The sequence below is a fragment of the Lycium barbarum genome, chromosome 4, assembly GCF_019175385.1.
Source record: "Lycium barbarum isolate Lr01 chromosome 4, ASM1917538v2, whole genome shotgun sequence".
Taxonomy (NCBI): Eukaryota; Viridiplantae; Streptophyta; class Magnoliopsida; order Solanales; family Solanaceae; genus Lycium; species Lycium barbarum.
The window spans coordinates 138,966,000-138,977,148 of record NC_083340.1 but is presented as its reverse complement, the minus strand read 5'-3'; the positions used below and the strand labels follow the sequence as shown (position 1 = coordinate 138,977,148).

Here is an 11,149-nt window from a genome sequence, read left to right as displayed (position 1 = left end):
ATATATGTCATAGTACTGAATATTTATTCTCTTCTCATGTTTACACGTGTGCACTTCTATTTTAATTCTCCGACACATATTTATTTCCTCCATGAACTTTTACTTGTTCACTTTTGACTTTTCACGTTATTTAAGAATTAATAAATGAAGTACTCCTTCCGTCTCATATTGCTTGGCCACATTACTATACTTAACTTTTCACGTTCTTTAAGAATTAATAAAAATGAAGTACTCCATTCGTCCATATTACTTGGCTACATTACTAAAAATATATGTCTATTTTTTATTCTATATTTATCTTCTTTTCTATTTCTATTATCTCCGTTTTCCTTCTTTGTCAATACTTTAAACATGAAGAGAGGACGAACAATAGCTATGCAAATTTGTACCAAAAGTTATTTTAATGCTCCTACACATAACTTGTTCACTTTTGACTTTGCACGTTCTTTGAAAATTAATAAATAAAGTATATATTTTATCATAATATTCATATTTATTGGTATATAGTATCAATAGCCTTAGAAAATGATTTGAAAATGAATAATTAATGTGAAGGGTAAAATAAGAAGAATAATTTTTTTCCTTGATATGTTAACGTCGACAAGTAAAACTAAAGGGAGGGAGTGACATTTATGCCCGTTTTCCTTCTTTGTCAATACTTTACTTATTTACTCTCCTTTGCAGTCTTTGATTATTGTTTCTTTACATTTATAAAATGTATTACTTTATATTTTCTGTCACGACCCATTTTTTTACCTAGGTCATGCGGGCACCTACCTTTTCCAACTCGGTAGGCGAACCCTTAACTCAACATTCACAAATAAGAGAAAATAGCGGAAGAAGTAAAATAACGTAAGTCTCACAATCATAATTTAAGAAAAAATGCAGAAGTAAATGAAATCCACCCCAGTATCTGGTCTAGTCATATAAGAGCATCTAACTAAATACAGCAAGTCTGAATCATAATAATACATAGTAGCCTCAAAGATCATGTCTCAGAATGAAAATAAAGACATAATGATAGAAAGAGTCTTCGGGCAGCGAACGTCCTCATGCTCACCCTGAAGGACTCGAATAAGCAATCCTCGAATATTAGCCACGAGGAGTAGAAGTCGATCTCAATCGGTACTCTGCATTCATAAAAGAATGCAGCAAGTGCAGGTCAGTACAAACAACAAGTACTGGTAGGTATCATAGGCCGACTAAGACTAGCTAACGTATATAAAGACAACAAGCAAGATAAACACATAAACCAACAAGTACAAGTCAACATGAATCCATATCCACAGAACAAGTCATCTTCTATGTTATAACATCTAAACCCAACTGTGCCAAGTCTCAGTATAATCAATCTGAATCAGTACATCACAGTAGTATCACAACAATCAACAGGAACCAAGATACAATGCAATGCAATAATGTATGTAGGATGAATGCAATGTATATGCAACTTTGTACAACATGTCCCGGACGGAGTAACTCCATGTCTCGGCGATCATGACCCATGGGGGACCCGTGAAGTCCATGTACCACTCGCTCCGGAATATAACCTCGAATCACGAGCACACTCTCACTATCCCGGCAAAGACCTTGGGCATCGGACACTCCATCGTTCCCGGCAGGAAACCTCGGGCAACAAACACTCATCTCTCTTTTACGCTCTCAAGCAAAGACCTCGGAGGCTACACTCTCTCACATATCATCATTGGTTCTATAACCATGCATATATCAATGTATCATGGAAATGCGTATGAGTATGATAAAATGTAATGTCAACAATCAATTCAATCCGAAACGATACCACACATGGCATACAAGTAATATCAGGAATAAGCCACAATGGAATCACCATTCTCATCTCAGTATCAATCAAGTAAAGTACCGCAATATCAGGGCCATGATCTATCACTAGTCACAATTACTAATATCTCAATGTGTCAACGAGCCAACAAGTAAATAGATCAAGATGAGTTAGCAACACAACGAGGTGGCTAGCCCCCAAATCATACAACAAGGCTCAACCTAAGACAATATCCATCCCAACTTCGCGCCCGAAGGCTTACATGCATTCTCCGACAATATCATCTAAACATACGCTTCGCTAATCGAAGTCTTACCATAAAGTAAACCATAACCTACCTCAAAGTCGAGCCAACGAACTCACAAAGTCGTCTTTCCTTTCCTGAGCGTCTCTGAATGTTCCTGATCTTCTCGTAGTTCTGAAATTTCACATTGGCAGACTTTTACTCTACTTTCTCGTTCCATTCCATAAACAAAGCAACCTTCTACCTCTCTTTATCCACAATCGGGCAAGCAAAATTACTACGCAAAGAAACCAATTATCAATCCACTTACTCTCTTAATGCCGCTAACAAAGGACAAACAGTTTGTTTCAACAGCGGTTTCTTACTGAACCAACAAACATAATTATCCTAATGCTTAAATGACCTAATGCATATAACCCCTTCATTTTTCCTAGATTTGCTACAGAAAACGTCAACACAAAAAAGAAAAAAACCAGCATCCATTCTGTTTCTGTAGATCCTTTTTAACATTAAGCCATACCTATTTAGAGGAAACGTGAAGAGTACGGTGGATTTGGTCACTAAATTAGTCCAAAAGAAATGAAATTTATAAACTGGGCATGTATACGTTCAATGCCCAGTGATTTCTCTACATCAAATATTATGGCAGCCAAACTTTTTCATTTAAATACATTCATTCTAATCATTTGGTCATCATTAAACCATAATAGATATCTACAAATTTGTTTCCCAACTTAAAGGAACCATGCACCAACAATTTGTTTCCGATTAATATTAGGTATTAACTTCATTCCAGTAGCAAATATAATAATAATAATAATAATCAGTGGCAATAGAGATATTTCATAGCAATAAAATTCAAGTCAAACTAATGCTTTAACTAGATTCTTACCTGAGGCACTCAATTTCTCCTATTCGTCATAGGTTTTGAGTAGATGTCTAAGGTTTTTGTGCTAATACTAAAAAAATGTCCAACCCTATTAACTTAAATCATTCTTGTATATGGGCCGTGTAACCTATGGTGTTAAAAGAGTTGTGAACTTGGCCTATTAATTACTAACTAAACAATTGTCCAAAATAATTTTTTTACTCAGCCACTATGTATAAGTTAGCAATTGACCACTTAGTTAATTACATTATTCACCAACTTATACTTTAAAATATAGTCATTCCTTCAAAAAAATTATTTACCAACTTGTACCTTATATGGGTGAAACTCATATTCCTATGAATAAACTATTCACACACATTAAATAAATATATTTCAAAATTTTCCTGCCAATTAAATCATCGTGCAACCGATTTTTGCAAGTCAAGAATACCCTTTAAAACTACGAAAAGGGTATTTTAGGGAAAAGAAGTCAAAAGCTCAAAACGACCAAACGGGTCGTTACATTTTCATTTCAGAATTAAAATTTGGTGATTAATTATATAACATATATCTTTCTAATTTTGATTTCTTTGTAACAATTAATATAAAAAATTATAATATATTTTATAATTAACTTAATAAAAATATTTTAATCCAATATATACACCAAAATGATTTTTATCTTTGGATCTGAACGGTTACTTAATTGAAATGGATATCAACCTGTCGGTATACATATAAAATATTAAAGAATTTAAAAGAAAAATTTAGAATCAAAATACTAATTTTCCCTCATATTCTTACTAATTTTCTTTTACATCAATGAACAACTTTTATTATCATGATAATGATAAAAAAGTCTGACTCTTTCCATCTCAAAAAATTTTAATTACAACTAAAGTGATGGTACATAAAATACATTTTGTATATATAATAACAATTAGAATGTCGTAAGTGAGATGGAGGGACGAACACAACAATATCACATTGTACAAAAAGCTATCTCAACTGTACTTAAAAGTTAGGCCCTTTTAATGAATTTCTTTGCTTTCTACTGTGAACACGTGTATAACACCACTGTTTAAACAAGCCACGCGTACTCTTCATTCCCCCAAACGGACCGAGCTGCTTTCTCTTTGTGTTCCTTTGCTTCTCTTGTTTTTGTAACAAAAGTTATATACATTATATATTTTAAAACTATTTTTTATCTCATATGTACATATGTCATAGTACTGAATATTTATTCTCTTTTCATGTATATATGTATGCACTTCAATTTTAATTCTCCGACATATTTATTTCCTTTGTGCACTTTTACATGTTCACTTTTGATTTTTTAAGTTGTTTAAGAATTAATAAGTGAAGTACTTCCTCCGTCCGATATTACTTGGCCACATTACTAAACTACTTTTTTATCCCACGTGGACATACTGAATATTTATTCTCTTCTCATGTATACACGTATGCACTTCAATTTTAATTCTCCAACATATATTTATTTCCTCCGTGCACTTTCTTTTGTTCACTTTTGATTTTTCACGTTCTTTAAGAATTAATAAATGAAGCACTCCCTCCGTCCCATATTACTTGGCCACATTACTAAAAATATATGTCCAAATTACTTGTTCGTTTACAAAACCAAGATAAAATTAACTAAATATTTCCCGTCTTACCCTTAGTAATAAATGTTCTTGAAAATAGTCAATTTTGATTAGAATGTATTTATTTGAGAGAGATAGGGGTGAGATAGTAAAATACATCTTTTATTTATGATTTCTTAAGGGGATGCAAAAGGGAAAGTGGCAAGTAATATAGGACGGAGGGAGTATATATTTTACCATAATATTCATATTTATTGGTGTAACTCTCAATAGCCTTGGAAAATGATTTGAAAATGAGTAATTAATGTGAAGGGTAAAATTAATAATAAGAACAAAAATTTCTTTCTCTCGATATGCTAACATGGACAAGTAAAAGTGAACGGAAGGAGTGGCTTTTATCCCTGTTTTCCTTCTTTGTCAATACTTTAAACATGAAGAGAGGACGAACAATAGCAATGCAAATTTATACCAAAAGTTATACACATTGTATACTTTAACCGACTACTTTTTTATCCCACTTGGACATATGTCATAGTACTGAGTATTTATTCTCTTCTCATGTATACACATATGCACTTCAATTTTAATTCTCCTACACATATTTATTTCCTCCGTGCACTTTTACTTGTCCACTTTTGACTTTTCACGTTCTTTTGAAGTATATATTTTATCATAATATCGATATTTATTGATGTATTGTCTCAATAGCCTTAGAAAATGATTTGAAAACGAGTAATGAATGTGAAGAGTAAAATAAGAAGATTTTTTTTTTCTCCTAGATATGTCAACGTGGACAATTAAAAGTGAAGGGAGGGAGTGACTTTTATCTCCATTTTTCTTCTTTGTCAACTTTACTTATTTTGCTCTCCTTTGCATTTTCTGATTATTGTTTCTTTACATTTATAAAATGTATTACTTTATATTTTCATTTCGGAATTAAAATTTAGTGATTTACGATATAACATATATCTTTCTAATTTTGATTTCTTTGTAACAATTCTTTTTATCTATAATTGTTAATATAAAAAATTATAATATATTTTTTAATTAATTTAATAAAAATATTTTATTCGTTTTGCTTTTAAAAAATCCAATATATACAACAATGGTTCTTATGTTTGGATCTGAACAGTTAGTTAATTGAGATGGATATCAACCTGTCGGTATACATATAAGATATTAAAGAATTTAAAAGAAAAATTCTAGAATCCAAATATTAATTTTCCCTCATATTCTTACTAATTTTTTTTTTTCACATCGATGAACAACTTTCATTGTCATGACAATGAGAAAAAGTCCAACTCTTTCCACCTCAAAGACTTAATTCCATCATATTTTTTTAATTTTTTAATTTCATTTTCTAATTATAACTAAAGTGATGGTACATAAAGTACATTTTGTATATGTTGCTATATATAATAACAACTAGAGTGATTTTAAAAGTTATTTTTCAAAATACAAATCTTAAAGATTGGCTAATTAAAGTGAATAATATGTTTGCACGGGCATATATTGCTAGTCTCTAATCTCTAATATTTAGAAATGGGAGTTTCGGAAGGACCAACAAGGCCGAACAAGGGCAAACGTGTAATTTTGAAGTTTATGCATACACGTGTACTGCTTTATTTTTTTAAGGCCAAATATATAAGTAGCCCCTCAAACTTGTCATAAAATTCCATTTAGACACCTCAACTAGGGGTGTAACCAATTGAGCACCTAAAATGTATTAAAAATGTACCTATTAAACCCTTGGTGCTGATGTGGCATATGTGATGTTTTTAGGCGCGTGACTTTGTTTTTAATCCCTCTCTTTTCCCATTTTACCCCTTCGTAATTCCAACCAGATTCCTCTTTGGTATTCATCTTCATCATCGAACAAAACCCACTCTAATAATATTCATCTTCTTCTTATTGCAAATAAAACCCCCTTCATCTTCATCCTCTTATATTATACGCAAATAAGCCCAATTTATCTTGTAAGTTAAATTAAGCAAATTTCAATTTTACTGGAGCAGAAAATTCAGAGCTGGTCAAATTTATTTCCTCGACCTAATCGATCTTCTATCATCTACTAAAGAGGACACAAATATGCAAATCTTAATCTCTAAAATTCTCCCAAGTTTTTGTGACTATTTGGTGGAAGAAGAAAAAGTGAATAAATCAGTTCTGCGTCTCGACCTCTGCCTTTTCAGGTACAGTACTTGGGGACGCCGATCGTTTTCTAGATTGTGAGAGCAATAATGGAGTGGCTTAAGAAATTGAAGAAGCCAACAGTTGAGTTAGTGGGTTCTGTAATTTATTCATTGAGGAAACATAGTAAAAGGACTTCTTAAAGAATGATGAATTTAGTATAAGCAGTTTTTTTTTTGGCCCCTTAGCGTTTAACTATGTGTTTTACGTTCCAGATTGGTAAATCATTTGTGTTTCGTTCACCAAGGTAGGTGTTAATGGTGGTAACTGGTAAAATATGAATAGGGGTGCTGACGTGTCTTCTTTATTGGTTGTATTGTCACATCATCAGAGATTGATCTTCACACACTCACAAGCGTTTGGTAATTGTTAATGGAAGGTTTAATAGGTATATTTTTAATACACTTTAGGTGCTCAATTGGCTACGATCCTAGTTGAGGTGTCTAAACGAAATTTTATGACAAGTTGAGGGGCTCTAATTCCATCACCTTCAAGGCTTCTACTACTACTATTGTCTCTTCTTTATATGCACAATTGTTGATTTCTCTTTGCCCCAAATTAACCTGTGCTTGTGGAGCAGACCTCGGTAAGCTACTCTTGACTATCCGCATCGTTTTTCATTAGGTTTTGATTTGGTGATGTTTGTACCAAAAGCAACATATATATATATATATATATTGCTAGTACTTACTTATTATTGAAATGACAGTTTGTAGTACGAACACAGCTGTTTAGAATTGTACCTCTTGCATAGAGAAGGAAAAGGACGAACACAACTTTTTAAATTGTACATCTTGCATTATCTATGCGTACATTTTATTACGAAAATGACAAACAATCTCAAGCCATGAACACGTGTCTTACTCATAAGCAGCTCTTTTTATCAGTTCATCCTGGTTTTTCCAAGAGAGAGCTACTTTTTTCCCAGATTTCTAATACAGAGCTGCTTTAAGCTTACTTCATCCTTTGTAATATTTCTTGTGCTCCCGTTACAGTTGGAATTGGCCTTCTTTTTTGGATTCATTTTAAGTTTTCTTCTCCCATTTGTATGTAGTGTGCTCCGTTTGGTTTTCCTATGTTTCTTTCTTGATGACCATGTAGACGTTTGATTCTGATGGGATTTATAATCTCCATTCTGCTTCTAAAATTATATTTGCACTGATTACAGGAAATTACTACAAGAACAAATTTAATTAGTAATAACAAGGGGAGAAGGAGAACTTTGCTGCAACCAACATGTTTGATGAAATTCTCCAAGCAAGTCTGTTAACCTCTTCTCTGCTATCGATCAAACTTTTCCCATAACATTGGATACTGAGCCTTGGTAATTCTTTTGTCATAATCTCTCAACATTATATGTCCTATAAGAATATCATACAAAGATTCTCTTGTAGCAGAAAGTGGAGAATATTCTTAAATTTTATGCTTATACATAGAGAAAAGCAACTTCTGCCTTGAATTGTATTTTTCTTCATCAATAAATCCTGTACGTGTTTGTCATGTTCCTCCTGCTAAGATAATTTAAAACCTTATAGGGCAGGCAGAAATCGTCTACTTTCGCCTTACATGTTTAAAAGGTGAGTCAAACTGACCAACAGTTGTCTTTTTATTGTGTCCGTTTGATGACTACATATTCTTGAGATCAAATGGCACAAATTGACTAACTCATAGAGTGCGAATGTATAGAGTTTCTGTTATGTTGATCCATACTGCCTTTGGTATCCAAGGTTAGACAACCCTACCTATCACCTTATCTATCCAAAGGGGAAGAAGTTTAGAGAATCTTACCTAATATTACATCATAGTTACATAAAATGAGATGAAATATAATATTCTAGCACCAAGCATCGAGTACCTTTCCCTTTCCCTTTCCCTTTCCCTTTTTATTTTATTTTATGTTAAAGTATTATTAAGGGCAATGTTTGCAATATTAATAACCTATGTAGGATTATTTCATTCATTGATAATAAATAGTGATAGCAGACTTGAATGAAGGGATTAAGTCATGATACTTGTGACTTTGTGAAACCTATCGGGCTTGAGGAACTGTAGAGCATATGACAACATGTAATAAAGAGATTGAAAGTTGACTCTAGGAACGGAGAACTGAGTAATGTAAATTAAAACAGGCAGCTTAACAATAAAAGGTAGGATGAAGAGTATGGAAGCGGTATTTGTCCATCTTTATTATGGATGTTCTCATGTTAGTTGACTAATTACATCGTGTTTCTACTGTAGAAATTGTCCCTAAAAGTATCTTTGACTTGATGAATGTTGCAGGACTTACAATAGAGGATGTCGCAAGTAATCTCCAGGCATTAAAATCTCTTTGTTCATTTCGATTTCGTTTTCGAATGTTAAGTCCTGTTTCTTTATATTTATGAAGTTTTATATTATTGAAACATATATGAGATCATAAATTCGTTACCTTCATAGTTGGACAAATTCAATCCTGGAGAAGTTTAGTGTTTAACTAAGACATGGAAGGGATCATATATCCTAGCCACATCATTTGGAAAGAAAAAAAGATTTAGTGTTTAACTAAGACATGGAAGGGATCATATATCCTAGCCACATCATTTGGAAAGTAAAAAAGATTGCCTTGTCTAAATCTTATAAATGTTAATCAACTAATGTCTGCATTTTTAACGAAGGAAACCAGTGTAGCTATATCTGAAGCTGAGTTAGCTAACTTCCAATATAGTGTTGACTATCCAAAGGTTTTCTAAGAGGGTCCTGTGCTTAAATTCCTTTATTTCTATCAAGAGAAGCACAAAAGTACAAAGAAAAGTTTAAATGGTTTCTTTCTGTGTCATAGAAGTGTAGGCTCTACATGACAAGCATAGGCTGCGTAGCAAGCCAAAACCGATATAATAGATGCATTACGGCGTAAGGTCTCTACTGCAAAGAATTTGATGGTACAACACGAAAGGCATCATGTCTATATTTGAGACAATCGACATTGTCCCTGATGCAACTTTCCTGTTCTTTCAGGTATTATAGGTTGATTCCCACAGTCTAAAGCTTCAAGAATTATTTCGCACAACGTTATGTTTTAACTTGAATTAGGAGTGGAGAGGGCTAAGTTTAAGATTTCAAAATTTTGATGCTTGTAAAGCAGGAAAAGGAATCTCTTGAAAACTTTGTTGTTTTGATTTATTTACCAGTTATATTGCATGACAATAACGTCTCATGAAGACTTTTTTGTTGTTTTAACTTTAAGGTTCATTACCTTATTTTAAAACAATATAATCATTCACGCCATAGAAATGCTCTCTGGATTCTACATTAGAAAAAGGACATGCTAGAATCAGGAGGTCTTTTTTGTCTTTTTTAAGGACCTTTATGCTGACGGTGCAGGCGAGTACAATTGAGGAGAAAGAGATCGTGCAAGATTGGAATGGAGGTCTTTTGCAGAAAAATAAATTCGATTGGTTTTGTAGGTGTTACATTGCTCAAGTATAATGATATACTCTCATAGATGTATTCCTTATTAAGTCTCGACTCTGTTAAGGTACATGCATTTATTAAAAAACAAAGAAACGAAATTTTTGTAACATTTTGATCATCAAGATAAGTTTTGCTTGTGCTGATCCAACTGCTATATTTGTCCTTCTCGAGTAAATTATAGAAAGATTTAGTTTTATTATATGAAACTAAATTAAGAAGGCAATATGTAGTGTTTGTAGTATGTCCAATAATATTCAAATCCTCATGGCTGATGGCTAACGGCTGAGTGAAGTTCAGATTTATAACTTACTTGGTACACCATTATCGTCAAATAGCTGCCCCAAGCCACAAAATAATAACCTTTCCAATATCTTAAATTTAAGCACAGGCCATTCTTCTCTAGTCTAAAAAAGACTAATCAGGGAGAAAGTCTTTCATGAGTTCGATTTTGGCCTTTCATGAGTTCGATTTGGCGGCTATGGTGTTCCAGGGAGAAAGTCTTTCTAGTTTCTACTACTCTTATATTAGGTGCAATTGCTTTAAATTTTAAAAGTAATTAAATTAGAAACAAAGGATGTGAGGTTGTACCTCTCTTAGCCAGATGTTTCGGATTCGAGCTCTGGGTATAGAAAAATCTTTGATATGGCATGCTTCCCCTGAATGGGACCTAAGCTAAATTCCGATATAATCGAACTCTAATACGGGTACCAGACCAGTGGCGGAGCCAAGATTTTCACTAAGGGGATTTCAAAATATAAAAAAGTAAATATACGAAGAAGCCAAAGGAGGTTCGACATCTACTATATATATAATTTTTTTTTTAACTATGTATAAACAATGTTTTTTCCGCCGGATGGAAAAAAAAAAGGGAGGACTTTTTACTAAAAAGCCTATATAATAGACGTGCGAAGATGGCCGCTCTAATCTTTTGGGAAGTTTTATTAAGAGATAACAGCTGGCATGTACTTAATTAACACTTTGAAAACTAAGAC

The 11,149-nt window shown here is 32.9% G+C and overlaps 1 long non-coding RNA gene across 1 annotated transcript; it reads left to right on the top strand.

Annotated features, from left to right (window-relative positions):
* The first annotated feature begins 6,341 nt into the window (after positions 1 to 6,341).
* On the top strand, positions 6,342 to 10,048 carry LOC132636638 (uncharacterized). The gene is made up of 3 exons (XR_009581366.1): positions 6,342 to 6,709; positions 7,876 to 8,031; positions 8,988 to 10,048. It is a non-coding gene; the product is annotated as an uncharacterized LOC132636638 (long non-coding RNA).
* The last annotated feature ends 1,101 nt before the right edge of the window (positions 10,049 to 11,149 follow it).